The 23437-nt window shown below is 44.8% G+C and overlaps 1 pseudogene; it reads left to right on the top strand.

Moving 5' to 3' along the window:
* Nucleotides 1-862: 862 nt before the first annotated feature.
* Nucleotides 863-23437, top strand: part of LOC123637448 — a 28984-nt pseudogene continuing 6409 nt past the window's right edge.

Raw genomic sequence — 23437 nt, 5'->3', positions numbered from 1 at the left:
ATTCCGTCTGTTATTGCACTTTGCACAGTGTACCTCTGATATTTACTTAGGTGCCAGTCTCCCTTGGGGGCAAGGCCTGGGTTTTCTAGTGGTTTGGTTTTTTCTTTTTAATCTCTGTGGCCCCAGTGCCCAGCCCAACATCTAACATACTGTCCGCAGGAAGTGTGTGTCCCTGAGCCCTTTTTGCTGGCCAAGATCAGACCTGTTTGAGGAAGATGGAAAAAGTGCTCTGTGGCAGGATTATGAAATGACAGGGATGACGTGAGGGGCTTTCGAAACCCTGGGAAGGAGCGTACCCACGTGAATGACAGCACCTTGCTATTCTTGGCCACCAGAGGTTCAGGTTTTGACTCAGGACAGCTGCCCAGAGCCCGCAGTCAGCTGGGGACAGAGCAGCCCCACCAGCGCAGGCCTCTGCTGCCCCCTCGTGGTCCCCCGGGCCTCGGCTGAGCGGGGTCTCCAGGAGCCCCAGCTTCTGCTTCCTGGGCAACTTCTCAACCACAAGCCTGAAGACAGAGCTTTCTACCTCACACATGCCCTGGAATTCCTCTGCAACATGGCACCAGGCAAAGCTGAGAGCAGGGCCTGCGGATTTTTCAATTCACAGCTTTGCAGTTTAACCCACAGTGTCATATCCTTGACCTCCTTCACAGTGCTAAGCCTCAGTTCTCTCATCTGTAAAATGGGGGTGTTAAAAGAGATCCTACCTCTCATGGGCTTTGTGCAGATTAAAGGAGACAATGCATGAAAATCATTTAGCACATAGTAAAGACCTAAAGCTACTGCTATTGCTATTGTTATAACAAAGGGGATCTTGGTAACTTCTATTTCCTCTCTCTGCCACTGATTCCCCTACCTGAACATGATTCTTGGTAGGTGGGGAGGGGGGGGCAGGGTTTGAATGACATCTCTTGTCCACCATTCTACCCCCAGGATCTGGGGACACAGAGGACAAATTTTTCTGCACCACCTCCCCCTCCTGTTTTCCCATATTTTTCTTTTTCTTTACACTTTTTTTCTTCAAGATTTTTCAAATTTATTGTAAATTTAAAAGTAAACATGTTTATTGTAGAAAATTTGGAATATATAGAAAAATATAAAGAAGAAAGTCAAAACCACCTATAACACATTCACTTGTTCAGCAGATTAGATTCCGGGAACAGAATAGTGGACAAGAGACCCCATTTCAACCCCCCAGAAATCATGCTGAGGTAAGGGAATCCCACTACTCCAAGACAGTTGCTTAGTTTGATGATATGCTTCCTTCAAGTATTTTTCCTAACTATACCTTTTTTTTTTTTGAGACAGAGTCTTGCTCTGTTGCCTGAGCGACAGTGCAGTGGCATCAGCCTCACTCACAGCAACCTCAAACTCCTGGATTCAAGTGATCCTCCTGCCTCAGCCTCCCAAGTAACTGGGCCTACAGGTGTGTGCCACAATGTCCGACTAATTTTTTTCTATTTTTAGTTGCCCAGCTTTCTATTTTTAGTAGAGACGGGGTCTCGCTCTTGCTCAGGCTGTTCTTGAACTCCTGACCTCAAGTGATCCTCCCACCTTGGCCTCCCAGAATGCTAGGATTACAGGCCTGAGCCACTGTGCCCGGCCTCCTAACTATATCTAAACCTACATCTAGTTATTTTTAAACAACACTGAAATCATACTGTCTGTATCTATACAGGCTATTGAAAATATCCTATCACATTTATCATTTTAATGTCTGAGTAGTCCAGCATACATAAGGGGAAAATAATCCATTTAACTAGTCTCAGACTGTCAGTTATTAGCTTGTTTCCAATCTTTGTAATTCAAAATAACACTATTATAAAACTTTAGACAATTTTTCTGATCTACCCTGATTATTTCTCTATGATATTGTCCTAGAAAATTAATTATTAGATCAAATGGAATGAATATTATAAACAAAGCAAAAACCCCACTGAATTCTGATTATAAAGTAATACAAGCATACAGAAAAGTACAAAGAAGAAAATAGTGTTCATCTATAATTTCACTAACTCCAGGTAGTAACTGTTAATATTCTTGGCATGTATTTTTTCAGATTTTTGTCTACACACAGGTTTTTTAATCCAGTCTGACAGTCTTCATCTTTTAGTTGTAGTTGTACATTTTTCTGTGCACATTTACATAATATTTTTCAAAAATGGGATTTTACTATAAATATTTTGATTCTGTACTTTAATCTTTTGATGATATACTGTGAGTGATTTTCCATTTGTATAAATACATTTCTACCACATCATTTTTAATGGCTACATGGTATTCCACTGCAATTATATACTATAATTTTATTAAAATACTCCTTTATTCTTACACATTTAAGTTGTATACATCTTCTACTATTAGAAACCATGTTGTGATAAATGCTCTTGTATGTGCATCTTTTTGAGTTTTTGCATTTTTAAAAGATTATTTGTCCCTCAATTTCTCTAGTTATCCATCTCAATAATAAAATCAGGTATACTGACCATCCCATGAATAAGTTGTGGATATTACACATTTTTGAAATTTTCCTCTATTCCCTGCCTTGTCTTTATTTCCCTTGAGCTTGTTCTTCTGCCTTTGTTTGGCTTGGTTTTCCATCTTGGTATTCAGGTAGAGGCTTTCCCCAATCGTTTGCTGATCTCTGGCTGTCTTTTCCTATTGAAGAGGATCATACTAAAAAGCCAATTGGGAGCTTGCAGGTTAAGATGTCAGGCTGGGCCCACACATTCAACTTTTCTCCCTTCTGAAACCCCACCAACATTATGGTAAAGAGATTAAGAAAGAACTATACACACACACACACACACACACACACACACACACACACACAACCCAAAAGTATGGGGACACCATGAGAGGGGCCATTGCAACAAAACTCTGGAAGCTGGAAAGCAGATGGACATTTAGGAACTGATTTAATGAAGCCCGGGAAGAGCTGATGCTAGCAGTAAGGAAGGCCGAAAGCCATCTGGCTCTACACTGCAGACTCCTCAGAAGCTCAGGAACCTGCAGCCCCTGGAACATGGAGGGTCAAGGCCAAGGGCACCTGCACTGAAGAGGATGAGGAGAAACCTGGGGGGAGAGGGGGCATAAGCTCCCCAGACCCCTCTCTTCCTCTGCAACAGCCAGCTGCTGCCCTCTCCCAGAGTGTTTTCCCTGGAAAGGGGGAAATTGAGGGTCTCCTGGGCTGGAGGTCAGCTGGCACACGTGAGGGTGTGAGCTCCAGAAGGGAAGCTGAATGTTGAGCCCCCACCTGGCTCTCCTTCTCCACTGGGCCCAGGGTGACAGCAGCCAGACCTTCACTTCCAAGGCAGGAGACTAGGAAACCCTGGGGAACCTGAGAAGCCTGTGATGAAAGACCTAAAGCCCCTGACATTGGACCTTCCTGCAGTAAGTGGCCCAGCATCACCTGCCTTGGACTTCAAGCTGACAAGCGCCACCCTCAGGCTGAGTTTGGCCCCCACTGTGACTATGAGCAGGCTGCCAGGGCTACCAGACCCCTGCGGGACACCTCTCACATGGGGCCAGAGGATCCAACACATGGAGCAAAAGCAACCCAGGAACAGACAATGTGTGAGACAGGGAAGGACTATTACTAATGTTAATAATACTAATTTAATATCAACAGAGATATGAGAAAAGCTACTATACCCATCAAATGGGAACAAGATACTTTTTTCTACAGACTCATTGAGAGAATTTTTATAAGCTTCTAAAAGTGAGGGGAAAAAATGATAGCAGCCATGAGAAACTCAGCAGAAAGTGTGGAAGACACTTTGAGGAAGTTTCCCCCAAAGTATAGAGCAAAAAGCAAAAAGCTGGAAAATCAGAGAAACCAGAACAGGAAGTCTAACATTCAAATCACTCTTTCTAGATTCCAGAAAGATGGGGTGGGGTGGGGGGGAGGAAGGAGCTAATAAAGAAACAACTTAGGAAAATTACTCAAAACTGAACATACATTTTGAGATCGAAAAGGCCTGCGTGTGCCCAGAAAAAAATGGGTAAAGATGGACCCACACCAAGGCACACCATTGTGAGATTTCAGAGCCCTGGGGAACAAGAGTGTGGGCCTGTACTGGTCAAGGTTCATGACTGAAGACAACAGAATCCACTCTAGCTAAAGGAGGAAGGGATGTATAAAGAATTCTCAGAAATCAATGGACAGGCAGAAAACCAGGCTTCAGGTGGGCTTCCAGCTATGGCCCCGCCGACAAACCGGGCCAGGGTGGAGCTGGTCGTGCTGCCACCCCAAAATCCCAGTGCCCAGGCATCCCCGTGTTAGCAACATCACAACCCCAAACCCCACCTCTGTTTGATAGCTCACTTTTGAATCAAAATTTCAAGCATGAATTGACAATAAACCTAAACCCTGCGTGTGGTCAGAGAGACTGGGGAATGTAGATTTCTAGATTCTACATGGGGAAGGTAATAGTCACAATGTGGATAACTATATGGGTGTTCAGCAGGTTTGAACAGCCACACAGGACAATGTCTCCCCAAAGTAATATATGTACTCCATGGCTCTGTCCCCATAGAGTGCTTGGGGACATAGAGATGTCTGTGACATCTAACACAGTCTGCATTGATCAGATTCTCCCTCTGAGAATTTGGAATACTAACATGAGAGGCAAAGACTTGGAAGAGAGCTTGCTTTTAACCGTGCTCTAGGGCCAGCCTTGCTACTCCCAGTATTGTCTCAGGCCAGGAAGTGTTTTTCAGTCCTCAACCAGGTAAGCACAGAAATTGAGCAAGCTTTTAGAAACTCTTACAGCAATTTGACAAAGTAACTTTATGTCTGTTAAACCCAGGAATTAAAAATGGAGTTTATTTTGTGCATGTCTTTTTAATTTCATTTTTCTAGTAATTTAATTTTATTGCATTTCCAAAAGCATTGGAATATGACATTTGGAATTTTTTAAGACTTGGTCCTTCACCCACAGAGTTTGAGCAGCCCTGCTCTGCAGGGGAAGCCCACTACCCCCGCCATCTGGCCTTTTTGGCCCTGCAGACATTAGGTGGCCCAGCTCTGCCTCAGAAGCCATGAGCCACTCCAGGCCCTTCCAGTAAATTACCTTAAACTAGCCAGAGGGAGTTCTGCTATTTGCCACTAAAAGGACTTTAATTAATGCAACCATTATCCCACTCTGTGGATATGAACAAGGCTCAGAGATGTTAAGTAACTTGTCCACAACCCAAAATTAGAAACCGGCAGAATCCAGGACTGCAACCAAAGTCAGCCTGCCTCTGGGTCTCTGCTTTTCCACTGTGCTTCACTGAAACTTCAGAACAACAGCCACAAGGATTCAGAAGGAGTTTTCAGCATTGGTGAGGGATGGGGAATAGATAAAAAGAAAAAAGTTTTGGGAGGGAATATTGCATTAGCCAGGGTTCTGCTGAGAAACAGAAGCAATAGGACATACATATATATGAGAAGATTTACTACAGGAATCAGTTCACATGATTATGGAGGCCAAGAAGTCCCACCTTCTGTCATCTGCAAGCTGGAGAAACAGGAAAGCCGGTGGTATAAGTCCTGATCTACATCCTAGTGCCCAAGAACCATCCATCCCTGAGGTGTTAGTCACTGTCTATATTTGATGACAACCAAATTTGTATCTCTGAACCTCCTCTGAACTCTAGATTTGCATAATCCAGTTGCCACACTGGAGCATGTCCAACTCCAAACCTTTTATTCCAACCCTGCTCTACATTTATTTCACATCCATTTTTCTCCTTAGCCACCCAGCCACCCAGATGCTCACAAACCTGGGAATCATTCAGGCTCTTCTCCTTCCTCCCCTACTCTCTACATACAACTCATCAGAAAGACCTGTCACTCTTACTTCCAGGGCATATCATGAATTCATTTACCTCTCTCCATCTTCACTCTTCTAGTGTGCGGTGGTCATTAGTGTGATCCAGCTTTTCTCTTCCTGGGTACATGGCAGGATGGCACTTTCCCACCCCATCGGAAGTTAGGCATGCCTGTGTGACTTGATTGGCCAACAATATGTGAGAGGAAGAGACATCTATCACTTCTGGTGGCCAATACACTTCCCTTCCTCCTGTCATGGAGATTATGGAAATCATGTCCAGATGTGGACCCTGTCACCTGGATCCTTGAGTGATTAAGATGAGCAAAGCACCTCTGCTGACCCATCAAAGAGACATAAATATTTGTTATGTTAAGCCATTGAGATGGGGGGCTGTTTGTTACTGCAGCACAACCTAGCCCATCCTGTCTGTTTCATTATTAGAGTGCAAGTCACCCAAACTACTGCAATAGCTTCCTATTTTTATTCTTCTGTCTCTCCACAGAGCAAAGCAGATCCCATCACTCTCCCTAAAACCCTCTAGTACTTCTCATTGTACTTGAAAGAAAATCCAAACTTTTCCCATGACTTCAGAGGCCCTACACAGTCTGCCCCTGGCCTGTCTCTCTGACTGGTCTCCCACCCTGTCTTCCTCACTCAGTACGGCCAGTCCTCTTCTACTCCCTGCTATCTCTTCTGCCTCAGGGCTTTTGCATATGCTGTTCCCACTGCCTGCAACACTGTCCCGCACTGTCCACATAGCTGGCACCTCCTCATCCTTCAAGACTCAGCCTAAAGAACACCTCCTCAGGGAGCCCCCATCCCGACCACCCTACCACCGCACCCAGTTCATTTCCTTCTTAGCTCTCATCACAAGTTGAAATCACATTTTTTCATGTTTATTTACTTGTTTATTCACTGAGTGGTAAGCTCTGTGGGGGCCGTGTCAGCTTGCAGTGAATATTTGTTGAGTGGAGGAGAAGCTTAGTGAGAAGGCAGTTGCAGAGGGTAGCGTGTTAAGCAGTGGTCAAGCTTTGGTGGTGATGAGGGGAGTAAATGCCAATTCAAACTGGCCTGCGGGACGGCTCCTCTCAAGCTACTGCAGCCTAAACTCCTCTCAAGTTTTTCATTCCCCTCGGAAGCTATAGTGCCTCTGAGATACGGGGGGTTCTCCAGAGGGCCCAGCTTGGGCTCTGTCCTTCCCCTCAGCTCCAGCAGCTCACCCAGTGCCAGCCCAGCCTGGAGCAGGTCCAGCCAGGGCCAAGGAGCCACCAGCCAGCCCCAGTGGGGAGGCAGCCAGCTGCTGCTGTCATGAGAGCTGCCGACCAGCTCTCTAGAAATAGCCCAAGGTCAAGGTGGGGTGCTTCTGACCCCTACATGGCAAAGTCTGGGGACACTCTGCTCCTGAATTTCTCTGCCCTCCAACACCAGGAGCTCTGCCTGTGGCCTGGAACTCTCCAATTTCTAGCCACCCCTCCATGGGCACCTCCACTCATCACCACTCACAGGGAACCCCCAGGCTTCCAACTCTCTCCTCTCAACACACTGAGAGGGTGGAAAGGGCAGGCATTATCCTCATCTCACAGACAAGGGCTTTGTGGCTCAGGGAGGTTAAGGGTCTTTTCCAAGGTTACATGGTGAGTTGACCAATGAACTAGAATTCAAATTTAGAGCGCCATACCAGGTTCAGTGTCTTAACATGTCATGCGAGGGATGTGTTTAACAGTCCCACAGCCCTGTCCCTGGCATCTGATCTAATCTACAGGCCACTTGCTCTGGAGGGATCTTTGCCGTGTGGTCTCTGACCCTGTTCCTGGACTCTCTCGTCTTCACCTCTGGTCCTGGTTGCCCTGGCTGCTTGTGCACTCCCCAGCCCTCACTGCTGGCCTGACCACCCGGCCCTCTGCCCCCTACCCACAGAACACCCCCTCCACTAACAAGGAAAGCTGCAGACCCTGGGGACCGAGCCACGGCTTCGTCAGCTGCTTGCTCCGAGCAGGGCTCTCCGTCACCCTTCTCTGGGAGGTTCCCACAGCCTGGGGAGGAAGGAGCAGGGATGCCAACCCAGGGACCAGAAGGACAGGCTGGGAGCAGATGCGGGAAGGACAGCCACCCAAGGGCCCTGGACACGGCAGGCCTCTGGGGGAGGGGGAGGAAGAGCCCACAGAGGTGGGTGTTTGTCCCTGTGAATAGGGGTGGGCACCTAGTAGGGTTCCTACTAATTAGATTACCACAGACAGTAGAGATAAAGGAATTAGTAGAAAATAAAAGATGGGATTTTTTTTTTTTTTTTTCAGAAATAGTGTTTGCCTTTAAAGGACACTCAGTAGATACAAGTAAAAGTTGATAGAATGTCCTGGATCAGAGAACCCTCAGAACCTGACCGACCTGTACATCACGAAAATGCCAAGTTTCTGTGCCCATAGGTGTCACAAGTACACTGCAGTGATGGTGCACTTGAGCATGAATAACTATTCTCTGGCAAGTGGTGGTCAGGTGTCTCAAGGAAGGAAGGGCGTATTTTCTGATTCTGTTGGGCCAGTGGTAGGACTTCAACTAGGTACTTCTAGGAAGTTTGAAATCAATTCTTTTTCTTCAAAAGTTAAAGTATTAATAGTGCATGTCCACCTACTCAATTCATGTGCATGGCAGCCCGTTCTTCCTAGAGTGTGGAAAGGATGAAATGAATTAGCATCCCTTCTTAATTGCAGAGGTCCAAATTAAGGAAGACAGATTTTTCTCTTCCATGCTGGGCAGCGGGTGGTACTCAAAAACACTGTGCTGTCTACAGGACTGAGAGTCCTAGGCCTTACTTTAAGCAATATATGAATTTGGAAATTATATGACAATTCCTATCTTGTATGCTGTAACATGGAAAGTGTTCACAAGCTTTTCTTGAGTTGTTTTCTTCACTAGCTACCCTCATGACTCTTCTCCCTGTATTTATATTTCCCAAACCAGCATCTCTGTTTCTCCCATTTAATCAAACAGTGGCATTGCAGAACCATTCACATCTAACGCTACAGATTGTTCATAGACATGTTCTGAAAAGAGTGTTCTCAGAGTCTTCAATGTAATAATGTGCCCTGAGAATCACCAAAAATAGATATAGCAGGCAAAGTTTCTCTGATGTATTTGCCCACTGGTGAGGTATGGGTCTCCAATGAGCTGAAAGGAAGCTTTCTATGTAGACCAGGGATTAAAGTGTTAAACAAAGCAGTAACTGAGTGGGTTCAGAACCATGAGGCAGAGGCCAGGCTGCCACTGGGGAACCCCATGACACCACCTATGGTGACTGTCTGCTTCCTGCCCAGCAGGGTTTAAAAAAATACTTTTATATATTGTATGTGTGCATGTGTGTAGGCGTCCTATATTTTTAATAGACAAATTAAAAATTGTGTATATTTATAGTGCACAGTGTCATATTTTGATAGATGTATACATTGTTAGATGATTAAATCAAACTAATTAACATATCCGTCACCTCACCTCATCATTTGCTGTGGTGAGAACATTTAAGATCTACTCTCTTGGCAGTTTTCAAGTATATAATACATTATTATAAACTACAGTCTCCATGCTGGACAATAGAACTCCAGAACTTACTCTCTGACCCGCAGTTTCTGGTTTGTGTGAAGACTATCTCCAGAAGTTTCTTGAAGGTGACACCTGGAAAGGAAATAGCAAATAGGATGGTTTGCACTGTCTTTATAGGAAGTAAGACTGAACATCTCTCAGGTGACCCACCTATTAGCTGCCGTCCGTGGCCTTGTCCTCTGGAAAGTCCAAAGCTGAGTCCCCGTGTCTCAACTCACCACCACCACCACCACTCAGATGGAAACTGCTCCCCAGAATGCCCTTCCTTGTGCTTCCGGGTTAGAGTTCGCCCATGAGAGGTTCTTGCACAGGATTTAGAAGGCACAAAGTGAGGCGGAAGCCATTATTCTCAGGGGTTTGTAAGAACAGACGTGGTGCTTCATTAGATACAGGTTCATCACAGCCGCCTGAGAACTCCCGCCTCAACCCAGTTTCTTCCCTCACACCCCAGGCTTCAGGTAGAGGCCTCCAAGATGCAAAATGGCGTCTGTCTGGCTCAGAGCTCCAGCTTCCACTCAGCCGTCAGCCTCCCTCTGGCCTTTCCTTACTCGGGTCCCCCCATACACACCACCTCCAATGCTGACCCAAGCTGAGTTTTGTCACACACCAACACAAGTAATAGGGTTACCTGTCAGACACACGATTCTTAAATGTTGCTCAGTCCCATTTTTCTACCCCTATTCAGTTATCAGGCCTGCTTCATGAGCTCTGCTAAAACAAAGCCATCTACTCTAGGTTGAAAGAACTGCCAGGCACCTTGACCTTTCTATCTTTCCTTTCTCCATCCGCCACCAGTCTCCATAAACAGAAAGGATTAGTAGGGACATTTTCCCACCACCCCAGCCTTACCCTTCTTTAGAAGGAAAATGCTGCTATACCTTCTATTCTTTTCATTTTTCCCACTATACTACACTTTGTCGTCAAATAGGATATCATTGACTCTGAAAGACTATATTTTAGGGTGGTCTATATATTCATTATCAATTGCTGCATAACAAATTACCCCCAAACTTAGCTGCTTAAACCAATAAACTTTTTTTTTCTCTGCTGCTGTGAGTCAGGAATTAAAGAGTGACTTAGGTGGTTCTGGCTCAGGGATTCTCGTGAGGTTCAGTCAAATGTGAGCCAGGACTCCAGTGCTCGGCAGGCATGAAAACATCTGCCTCCAAGATGGCGCCTCACAAGGCTGTTGGTGGGAGGCCTCAGACCTTCACCATGTGGGCTTCTCCATAAGGCTGCTTGAGTCTCCTCACGAGTGTCACTGGCTTTCCCCAGACTGCATGATGCAAGAGACAAAGCAAGGCAGAAGCTACAAGCTACAATACCATTTACGAACTAGCCTCTGAAGTCACATACCATTACTTCTCCCGTATTCTCATCATTAGAGGTGACTCACTAAGTCCACCCAAACCTAAGAGGAGGGAAATTAAGTTTTTTAAAGGGAGGAGTATCAAAGGATTTGTGGGTGTAGTATTATATAAAACCACCAAAATGTGAAAAGAGGACAACTAAGTCCCCACTTAACATTGTCAATAGGTCCTTAGAAAGTCTAACTTTAAGCAAAATGACATGTAATAAAACAAATTTTTTTCTAATCATTATAATGAAATGATGATGAACAAAACAACATTATTCAAGGACCTGCTGTACGTCATTTCACTTAAAGTCACAGTTTCCAAGAACCTGTCGATGATGTTAAGAAAGGACTTACTGTACAGATGAGGAATCAAAATACCTGTTTTAATTTTCCTCCTAAATGCTGGGGGACTTGGGCATATCCCTTCACCCCTCTAGATCTGTTTCCCATCTGCAAAATGAGAGGATTGATTTTGATGACCACTAAGGGCTCATTTTTCAATAGCATGTGTTTCAATGTTCTTGCACTTAAGACCCTAGGCCTTGACCCCAGACCTCAGGCAGCTTCCCCTCCTTCCACCCCCAGCAAATCTGGCTGGCTCTCAGCCCACGTGTGGTGAAGCCCATGGGCTCCCCTGGGTGCTGCTCCAGGCCTTATAGGCCCTTCCTCTTCCCTGCCCCATCCCCCCGCAGTGCGTGGCCCGGCAGCACATCGGAATCACATGTGGAGCGTTGAAAACTCCCTGTGCTCAATACTCAAGTCCATTGGCTTCTCTAGGGCTGGGACTAGGCACCAGCAGGTTTTATAGCTCCCCAGGGTTCCAATGACCAGCCAAGGTTGAGAACCACCCCTGTGACTTGAGTAGCCCCTCACATAGGGAATCTTTTCAGCAAATAAAATAACACTGCATATGACTTAAGTATTGATTTGCTCTTTTCCTTTGATGTCTATGCACTTTGAGAGAGATCTTACATTGCCAAGAGTAGAGGTATTTAACTTATAGTTAATTACATTTGGGATCTGATTTCTCTAAGAGGCCGTTTTGCTCAGTATTACTGAAAGAGACATTTAGAGAGGTTTAGGGAAATTTTTCATGGCCAGGATAGAACTTTTTATAGAATGCTTTCCCTTGCTCAGGATTTCTCATCAGGGTATTGTTTCTGTGGGAAAATCGATCCAATTTTTATCTTTTTGACTTACACCACCTTTTCCTAGAATATAACCTGCTATAAGTTTGAACAATGCCTGCATTTTTTTTCTTTTTGCTTGTGCATGTGCATGTGTGGGTGTGAGAAAAGTCAACATTCCCCAAGACAGGGCAGAGCCCAGTGCTGGGAACCATGTAGGGCTTGGAGGTCCCCAGTAAGAGACGCCACTGGAGGGCCCTGGGTGTGGGGCTCGGGCCGGTGCTGGGAGCAGCCAGCTGGGCTCGTCTGATCCTCGCCTGGATGCCTGTCCTCACATAGGCACCACCTCTGTAAGCCACCGTGCAGCGTGGCCAACACTCCAGTTTGCTCAGGACTGAGGGCTTTCCTGGGATGCAGGACATTTAGTGCAAAAACTGGGAAAGTTCCAGAAAACCAAGATGGTTGTGGCTCTTTAGTGGACGCCTTCATCTTCACTGCCTGAACAGGCAATAGAGATAGAACAGAGCTGCCCATCTAAGAGGTGCAGTGGCTTCACCAACAGGAACAGAGGTAGCTACACCACTCCTCTGCACCAAGGGGCTCTTAGATGCCAGTTCCCAGAGCCCAAGGCCCAGGAAATTGAGCAAGTTCTGCCTCATCAACTTCCATTGGCAATCTCCAAATAGCTGAGCACCTGTCATGGAGAAAAAGGGGGTGACCTTTCTTCTGTCCCCAGGCCATGAAAAATGTGTCATTCCTAAGCCTCTCTAATTCTCTCCTCAAGGTTATCTTGAGCAAAATGGCCTCCTAGAGATATCAGACTTTTTGCTATATCCATGGCAATCAGATTACAGATTCTCTTCAAGGGAAATCTTAATTTATAAAAGTCCAAACCACTCTTCACTGTTTGTGAATGAATTGCACAGCTCATGGGTGTAGATACATGTTTTGTCCCAAATCGAATTCACTTTTCCTTCCAGCTCACCCCGGGACTCTGCTCCTTCGAGCCTCATCTTCAGGAGGTTTCCTTGGCCCTGTTCTCCACGTCTGGTTCTGCATGATCTCCCGGCTTTTATGTTTCCCTTGTTCCTGTAGTTTACTTCTTTGGGATATTAGAACTGCCCCCGACCCATAGCCGCTGAGGAAGAGGAGGGCTCCGGTTTGTTCCTGTGGACCTGCCTCACCTGGCTGAGCCCAAGGGACAAGGAGTGGGTCCCATACTCTCTCCTTGGAACCTGGGGCCGGCACACAGGGTTTCTGGTTAGCTGGCTGCATGCACTATAAATCTAGATCACACATCTCAGGGCCTGGGTTGCCATATGGGGAAAGATATTTTGTGGCCATGAGCAGCGATGCTTAAACTGAGAGCCAACGTTTGCAGACCAACCACAGGGACGGGCAACCAGGCAGGGTGGTGAGGAAGGCTGAGACAGTGACCCAGAGCTCAACGTTGTTCCCGAAGACTGTTCCCATTCTTGTCCTCCTGGAGGCTGGGCTCTAAATCCTGGCCTCGGGATCCATGAGCTCCTTGTCCTCAATCCCTCTCTAGCTAAGCCAGCATTCACAGATCTCTGTTGTTTGCCACCAATCAACCCCTGGGAGTCTCCAACATCCACTGACCCTCATACACACCTTCTTGGAACCTAAATCTGGGCCCTTCCTGCTCCAAGGACATTCCCAAGCCCCTTCTTTTCCTGCTGTTTTTCAACTTTGAAGAGGGCTGGCACCCACATCCCCTGTGCGGCTGCTCCCCCAGGGAGTTAGAGGAGCGATGGCCTCCCTGGCCTGGGCTTCCTCCCCGCCACTGCCACAGCACCCGCTTCTGCGGTTCCAGTTCCCATAGCTGAGCGGAGCCTCTTCAACCCGCCTCCCCCCCTAGAAACATCTTAGGACACAGTTAAGTGGAATACTTTTGAAAACAGAGTAAACAGTGGTTTCCTCACATTCCTGTCAGCCTTTGTTTTTCAGATTGAAGAGTCTAAATTGGAGAGTTCCCCCGGGCACCCCTGCCTGCATTCCCCAGCTCTAGCCTTGACCTTTGTGGGTTGGGGGTGGGTCGGGCGGAGGGCCTGGTCAGGATTGCTGGGCTTCTACAGCAGTGTCAGATTGCTTGTTTGGCTTTTAGCATCCTTGCGCACCGTCCCCACTTGACCCCACTCTGGCCCTGGAGTGAGCAGCGAAGTTGGGTGATAAGCCAGGGCACCCAGCTAGCAGCCCCAGCCCCTAACCACTGCGCCACCCTGCCTCCTCCCAGCCATGGCTCCAGACAGCCTCCCAGGGCGGCTCCCTCCGCTCTGCCCTGGACCATCGGGGCCCAGTTAGGGCCCAGGGACCTGGCTTCTCTTCTAGGATGTGGCGTGGGCCTCAGGGGAGAGCTAGAACAATGCCCGGCCCCTTATCAACAGCTAATCCCATCCTGGCCGGCTCCTGGACTTCCCTTCTCAGAAACGCCAACTCTTATTTTAACACATGGTGTGTTCCTTTCTGAGTCACCTCAGCCCTAATTGTGTGCGGACAGAGCAGCGACAATCCCTCCCTGAGGGCACGGCCAAGCTCTTCCAGGGAATAAAGAGCAAACACCTTCGAGTCCTCCAGGAATGGGCCTGGCTTCCTTTTGCTCTTGTCACTAGCTCTTGGTGCCACAAAATGACGGCACTGGAAGCAGAGACCCTACAAATCAACTCCGACCCCTGAGTTCACAGCTGAGTTCACCGAAGCCCAGAGAGGGCCAGGCCTTGCTCAAAGTCGCAGCAAGGTCAGGACTCCTGGTCCCATCCATTGCTTTGGTAACATACACTTCTCAGAGGACATGAGGGAGCAGGAGGAAAATCCTGGGCAGTTTATCATTGTTGGGTTTGTTTCTATTTACATTTCCATTCTATCCTTGCCCAGAAGGGGTGCTTGTCCCACCTCAGGGCTGAGCAGTACCGGGGCCCAGCTCAGCAGCAGGAGGGGTTTCAGGCACCCCGAGAATCAGGGTTGAGTTTGCCCGGAAGGGAGACTATCAGAAACCCGCATGAATCAGAACCTCCAAGGGTCCCAAACTATGGCACTTACAGGAGAAAGTGCTAAATGGTCAGATAAATGGCTGACAAGAAAAGATTTGCTACAGGGGGAGGAGGAGAGAACACGCCCAGGCACTAGGCCCTTCCGGTGACATCCACAGCCCTGGAAACTGAGAACCGGGCCCAGAGCAGCCTCCCAGACGCCCTGACAGTGCTTTGTCACCACCAACCTTGCTCTGTTCTGAGGCTCAGTGAGAAGGATTCATATCAAACTTGAAAAGGGTTTGGGGCTAATCCCCAACTAACCCCACCCGCAGTGTCCCACAGCTCAGCCCGCCACCCCCCGAGCACACTCAGTCATCAGAACATGGGCTCTGCTGGCAACCTGCCTGGGTCGGGGCCCGGCGCCACCACCCACTAGCTGAGAGTGGGCCATCACTCACTCTGTATGAGTATGAACAGTGACAGACCCTTCCTGCCAGGGTTGGTTTAAGCATTAAAGGGTTTGGAACACTGCCTGGCATGTGATAGCTTAGCTGTCATTACCATTATCATTGCGTCAAGCACTCAGCAAACATGAGCTGCTTCCTCCAGCCCCTGAAGCACCTTACCCAAGGGCCAGAACTGTGGAAACAGGAAACGCTAAATCCTGTGATCCTCAGGACCACACTGGGTGCAGCTTTGGGGATGTCTGTGAAATGTAAGAACATATGCCAGAAGCGGTCGGTCATCAGAACATTCCAGAACTGGAACAGAGGGTTTGGTCAGTCTATTGTGTGTTCTACAATTCAGCTAAAACATCTAATGAGAATGTACCGTGTGTATTGCTCAACATTTGCCCAAATACTTCCCTTCTTTCCACTTATGTGTCGTAATAAAGGTAGAAGTCGGACAGAAGTTTTCATTTGGTAAAGAGACCAAAGACTAGAGAGTTTGAGCTCGGGCCCAGGGGGTTCCAAGCTTTTGGTAATCAAACACCTGACATACTTTGTAATGTCTTTTAAAAAAGATTTTTACTTACATATATTTTATTGTAAGCTTGCTTTAGTTTTTAATTTCTCATTTTGAAATAATTTTAGACTTTCAAAACATTGCAAAAGTAGTACAAAGAATTCTTAAATACCCTTCACCCAGCTTTCCTGCATAATAACATCTTATAAAACCCCAGTGTAATTATTGTAATTATCAAAGCCAGGACATAAACACTGATACAATACTGTGAGCTTATCTCCAGACCTTATTCAAATGTCAACTGTCCCACACATGTTCTTCTTCTGTTCCAGGATCCCACATTGCATTGAGTTGTCTAGCTCCTCATCCAAGCTGGGACATTTCCCTCAGTCTCTGTCCTTCCTGACTATGACATTTTTGAAGAACAGTGGCTAATTATTTTGTAGAATGTTCCTCATTTTGGGTGTGTCTGGTGTTTTCTTCATGATTAGATTGTGGTTAAATATTTTTGGCGAGAACACCACAAAAGGGACATTGTGTCCTTCTCAGTACATCACAGCACGAGGCATGTGCTGCCGATGCATCTTGTTCCTGGCAACATTCACTTTGATCACCCGGATAAGGAGGTGCCTACCAGATTCATCACCTGCAAGCTTACTGTTTTTCCCTTTTTAGTTAATAAGTATCTTGTGAGGAGACACTTGGAGACTATGTAAATGTTTTTCTTCTTGTCACACTTTCACCTTCTAACTTTAGCTTCTGCAGATGGTTCTTGCTTGCCACAGTTATTACCGTGATGTTAGAGAAACGGTGACTTTGTATTTCCATCATTCCTACTACATTTATTAATTGGAATTCTACCGCAAAGAAGAGCTCTCTCTTTCTCATTTTCATTTATTCAATTATTTATTTATATCAATGTGAAGTCATGGATATTTGCTTTATTCTATGAGTTATAATCTATTACTGTCATTATTTATTTTGTTACTCAAATAAATTCAAATGTAACCACCAGGAACCCCTTCAATGCAGTTCCTATGGTCTTTGGTAATGTTCTTGTCATTTTTGAGCAATTTTCCTAGCACTGCAAAATTGTCCAAGCTCATTTATACTTTCTCTGCCCAAGCCCCAGAATCAGACATTTCTCCAAGAGCCCTGGTTCCTTTTATTAAAATATGGCACTTAGTTACCAAGATCTAGAGGGCTCATAGCTACTAAGGTGTCATTATTTGTAGTCCCTCTCGGAGGACAAAGCTAGGAATTATACATATACCAATATCAATTTCTATATCCACCCACCTGTTTATAAAACTATGCATTCACACATTCCTCGGATTCCAACCCAACACCACAAGGTGCACTCTAACCTTTCCCTCTTTCCATGTTTGTTATATGTTTGCAACAGTGAAAAACCTGGCTCTCACTATCTAGCATATATTTACTTATTTGCTTAATTGTGGATATACTTGAGACAGTTTCAGGATTTCTGATGCCTTTTTAATGTTTGTGTGATTTTAGTCAAATAATGAAATGCCAATGACACCCTGTTAAGGTTAAAGGTAAGGCAAGACTAATGGTTAAGTGGGTGAACTCTGGACGTGGGCAGTTGTTTAGTCTTTCTAGATCTAACCTTTCTTACCTGCAAAATAGGAATAATAACAATGTCTATCTCATAGGATTGTAGTGAGAATAAAAGAGATTAATGCATGCAAAGTGCTTCTTAGTACATAGAAAGCTCTAGATAAATGGTATACACTTTTATGAGATGAAGCAAAATTTTCTATGGGTATCTAATTGTTTTAGTAAAAAGTTGATCCATAATAATATCAGTTGATGTGAGGGAAACAAGAAAGATATTGGAAGCTTTGAAGCTTGTCATCCATTTTCTCTTTTTATATATAGATATATGCTAAACAATGATGTTTCAGGCAAAGACAGACCACACATATGACAGTGGTCCCATAAAATTATAACACCATATTTTTCCTGTACTTTTTCTATGTTTAGATGTTTTGATACTCAAATACTTACCATTGTGTTACAATCTCTACAGTATTCAGTACAGGAACAAGCTATACAGATTTGTAACCTAATAGGCTATGCCATATAGCCTAGGTGTGCAGTAAGCTATACCATTTAGGTTCACGTAAGTACACTCTATGATGGTCACACAGTAGTGAAATCACCTAATGACGCATTTCTCAGGATGCCTTAAGTGATTCATGATTGCATGTAGTTGTAGAAACAGATAATTTTCCTCCAGCAGATGTCAGCACTTGTACCATTGCCTTTGAGTCAGTTTCTTGAGTCCAGGTAATGAAGTCATCACAGCTGGAGACAGCCGAAGCATGCTGAAGAAAGAAAGCAACTTCAGAATTAATATCCTCATACCAAATGTGAGCAATAATCCACAACTGTTAAAAAAGAAAAAAAAAGGAAAGAAAAAATGCCCCACATCTAAGCACACTTGTGAAGTACCTACGGTGAATTCAAGCCAATCTACCCAAACTTGGGCCTGACCACAGGGCACTTGCTCGTGGTATGCGAGGCCCAGGACCCCCCAGCTTTGGAACGTCATCTCCAGGGTGGGAGTGGAGAGCAAGCTTGACAGGACTTATTGGAGGTCCCAAGCAAGGCGAGGAGCTGGAGCAGGTGCTCAGGTTCTGCCCCTCTGCACTCTGCGATCCCCCAGGACAGGGCATGGGCAGAACTTACAAAGACATGCAGACCCAAGTGCACTGCCTGGGGCTGGAGGAACCAGAGTCTCGGTGTGAAGCAAGAATCAGAGACGCACACAACACGGCTAAAAAGGGAGTTGGAGGAGGACAAGGGAGCCCCACGGTGGGATCTTGTGGGCATCTAATTATAGAATAAGATGCCCAGACTCAGGAAATCAAGGCTGCTGCAGTCACCTCTCCTTCTGGTGTCCTAGTGTGACCAATCCTGCTCCTGTGAGTGGCAGGAGAGGGCGAGAGCCACCCTGTCGGGGGAACTCCCAGGCTCTCAGCCTGAGAAATGGGAAAGCACATCTTACTTAGGTCACTATTTTTCTGCAAATAAATCCACAGTTCCTGATTTCTGTCAGAGAAATGGTTTCCTACTTGGAAATACCACAGTGGCAGCACCTGTCTGCCATTACAAACTGTGCTGGACATTTGGCACTGTTTGGCCACATGGCATCTATTCCTCCTGCCTATCATCACCCTAATTTCCTTCAGGGAATTATCTGGTACCTACTACGTACAGCCTTGGTGGAGAGCAAATCTAGGCTCTGTCCTCCCATTCCTAAATCAAAAGGGTCTTCCAAGTCTCCTGCTGCCTGACTCTCCTCTCACCATATTACAACAACTAAAGGCAGGCATGACATCTAAGTGTAGTTGGACTTGCTTGCCTGGAAATTTGGCTTTGAAGCAGAAACACAAGGACAGAAGGAGCAGTCAAGTCCACTCATCCCAGTGATGGCACCTGGGCAAGAAATGGAGCTGTCCCTGCTTCCACGATTGTCTGAGCTGCCTGGCTCCTGTCTGTTTCAGTCCAGTTCTAGGCCTTCCCTTCCACCCTGTGGCAGCCATGGCTGCCCAATCACTTCCCTTTTCTTAGTTTAGCCTAAGTCAGTTTCTGTTTCTTGCCATCAATGAACCTGGCTGATACACCAGCTCATCCTGAGGAAGAAAGAATCCCTCCTTAGGGAAGTCCAATGTGGAGCCTAAAGAACAAATATGACCCTTCTCCCTGGGAAATGAACTTCCTAAGGTTCTTACCAATAAGAAAAGGAGTTTGTATAATTTCTTATCCCTAATCAACAGCCAGTTGGCAATTTCTGATCAGAACATGGAAAACCTGAGTTTGCTCGGCAAGGTTAGGCCACCTGTTATGAAAAGGGAGGGGGAAGTGGAATTTCAAGTGGCTACTCAACTCACAAGGAAAGCCTGGTGATTGCCCACTCTCCATTGCATCACTCCTCAGATCTGTGCTGGGAATGTTGCAGGGGCGAGCTCGTTGCATCATAGGATAGAGGAAATGATCGACGCTTCAATTACTTTGTTTTCCTACCCCTAACCATTTCCAGTCCTCTGCAGAGCATTCTGGTCCTGCCGTTCCTCAAGGATATGTGCCCAGGTTATTTACCCCAGTTACAAGGGAACCCAAACCTCCATTGCTTGGTGAAAGACAGCCTTGTGTGGTGGCACACAGCCCAGATTGCCTGTGTTCAAGTCCCAAGTCTTCTAAGGCTGGGGGACCCTGAAGATGACACTTAATTTCTCTATGCTTCAGCCTCCACAGTTGTAAAACCAACATCAGAGTCAGTATGCGTGAAACATTTAACGTTAGAAGCACAGTTACGCCCACATCACTGTCTTCCCGACCCTGCCATGGCATCAGGCCACTAAACAAGTGACGAAACATTAAGCAGCCAACTGAAACTACATGATCTCCCTTCTGTCATTTACCTGCAATTATACTTGTTAAAAGAGAACATCCAAAGTTCTACTACTGGCATAACAACGTGAGCAGCTCTATGGACTTGAGAAACTGTTGAAAATTATTTTAAAAACAACACTGAAATTCTCTGGAAGTTTACCCAAGTATATAGACCAAATGGAGAAATATTTATTCAAGAAAATCTACTAAAACTCAGTAAGAATTGCAAGAGTCTATGGTATTTGAACTAAGACTGCCTTCTTCTTCCCTCTCCCAGCTCAGCAAGGTGTAAATTCCACTCCAGAATTATAGCCAAGAAGACAGGGCTCTCTCTCCCTGTCAGCTCCCAGTCAGAGGGCTATCTTCCTGGGAGGGACAGCATTCCTCATCTTGTCCCCAGCTACCTGTTGCTGAGGCTAAGTTTCAGTGAGTAAAGCCAAGAAGTGGGTGCTACCTTTTTCCTCCAGCCTCCATTGTTCCAACTGAGGCTCAACATTGAGCATGGCACCCCTGAAAATGCTGGGGCCACAGTTGCCCCTTGACCCAGCTCATGAAGTGGGAAATTCCCACAAGACAGGCAAGAGAGGAGACCAGGAGCTGCTGCCTCCCCATCCACTGAGCACTCAGCTCCTAGATTGAGGGTGTCACTCAGAGAGAAATGCACCATTGTCCCCACTGCCAGCACCAGAGCCTTGGCTCAGAGATTTCTGCCAGGCAGGAGAAGCAGGCTATAGACAGGGAACTCCAAATCTCCTCCTAAATGAACTGACTTCTTTGCAACATAGTATAGAGAGTTCAAGCTTAAGGGTGCTCTCAAATGTAAAATACATTTGCAAAATTGATAGATGTATTAAAAGTATAGGTTAAACTGCAGGCTGGCTAGTTTGCTGGAGAGCTGTAAAGAAGCCTGCTCAGTGAGAACAAATCACAAGCACTGACACCTTATAAAGGAGCCGAATTTGATTGGATTCCACTATAAAGCAACTTATGCCCCTATAAGCAACAGAGCAATCAGCCAAGAATTAGTGGAGTTTAACAGCTGGGTGTGGTCAGAGAAAGAGCAACTTAAAGAGAGCCTTGCCAAAATCACGGCCATTTCAGGGTAACTGTGGACACACTCAAGGCAACACGCTTTGAGGTGCAACAACAGAAGCTTCACACTGTGCGGAGTGGAGGGGCTTTGTGTAAATAACTCAGCCAGTCACTGGACAAGTAAACAAGCAAATAACAACAACACGCCTGAAGGATGGGGTGGGGATGACCAGTAGCCAGATTTGCTACAATATATTATCTAAAATACCCAGTTTCCAACAAAACTTATGAGATAGAAAACAAATTAGGAAAGAATCACCATACACAGGAAAAAACAAACAGAAAACAGAAATTGCCTGTGAAAGCAACCAGATATCAGATCTAACAAAGACTTCAAAGTAGTCATTATAAATATGTTCAAAAAATGAAAAAAAAATCATGATTGAAGAAATAAAGGTATAATGATAATGTCTCATCAAACAGAAATATTAATACACAGATAGAATTATTTTTTAAAAGAACCAAATGGAAAGTCTAGAGTTGAAAAGTACAACAACTGAAATGAAAAATTCACTAGAGGGGCTCAACAGTAGATTTGAACAAGCAGAAGAAAGAATTAGCAAACTTGAAGATGGATCAATACAGATTATGCAATTCCAAAGAGCAGAGAGAGAACAGAATGAAGTAAAATGAACAGAGTCTCAGAGAACTGCAGGACACCATAAGCCAACATATATATAACAGAAGTACAGAAAAAGAGAAGACAAAGAATGGAGCAAAAACAAAATTTTAAGAAATAATGACTGAAAACTTCTCAAACTTATTGAAAAAACAATCTACATACTCAAAAAGCTCCATAAACTTCAAACAGAATAAATGCAAAGAGATCCTGCAAATAGACACAACATAGTGAACATGTTGAAAGCCAAAGAAAAGGAGAAATTCTTGAAAGCAGCAAAAGAAAAACAACTCATAACTTAGAAGGGAACTCCCAATATTATTAACAGCTGACTTTTCATCAAAAACAGTAGAAGCCAGATAGCAGTGGGGAAATCTTCTCCAAGATAGACCATATAGCTAGAGCAAAAAACCAAACCTCAATAAATTTAAAAGGATATAAATAATACAAAGTATATTCTCTGACCACAATGGAATAAAGCTAGAAATCAGTAATAGAAACAAACAAATTTGGGAAACTCACAAATATGTGGAAATTAAACAACACTTTCCTAAATAACCAATAGATCAAAGAAAAAAACATAATGGAAATTAGAAGATACCTTGAGATGAATGAAAATGAAGCCATAATGTAACAAAATGCATGAGATATAGCTAAAGCAGTGCTTAGAAGTAATTTATAGCTATAAATACCTATATTAAAAAAGAGAAATATCTTAACTCTTCCTCTTGGAAACCTAAACTTCCACCTTAAGACACTAGGGAAAAAAAGAGCAAATTAAACCTAAGTCAAGCAGAAGAAAGGAAATAAAAAAGATTAGAGTGGAAATTAATAAAACAGAAAATAGAAAACAATATTTGAGAAAAAGAAAAGAAACCAAAAGTTGGCTCTTTGAAAAGACTAATCTTTAGCTAGATTGACCAAGAAAAAAAAGAGAGAACTCAAATTACTAGAATCAAAAAGGAAAGGGGGACATTACAACTGACCTTACAGAGAGAGGAAGAATTACACTATGAACAACTGTATGCTAATAAATTAGACTACTTAGAATGAAATGGGCACTTTTCTAAAAAGATACAAACTACTTAAACTGACTAAAGAAGAATAGAAATTCTGACTAGACCTCTAATAAGTAAAAAGATTGAATTAGTCATCAAAAAAACTACCCACAAAGAAAATCCCAGGCCAAATGTCTTCACTGGTGAATTCTTCCAAACATTTAAAGAAGAATTAGTCCTTATTCTTCACAAACTCTTCCAAAAAATAGAATAGGATGCCCTGCTGCCAAAACCACATAAAGACATCAAAAGAAAACTACAGAGCAATATTTCTTATGAATATGGACGCAAAAATCCTCCAAACAATTATAGCAAGCTGAATCCAGCAACATATAAAAAGGATTAATACATTGTGACCAAATAAGTTTTATCCAGGAATGCAAGGTGAATTGA

Source organism: Lemur catta, chromosome 4, assembly GCF_020740605.2.
Source record: "Lemur catta isolate mLemCat1 chromosome 4, mLemCat1.pri, whole genome shotgun sequence".
NCBI lineage: Eukaryota > Metazoa > Chordata > Mammalia > Primates > Lemuridae > Lemur > Lemur catta.
This window is presented reverse-complemented; position numbering and strand designations above follow the sequence as displayed.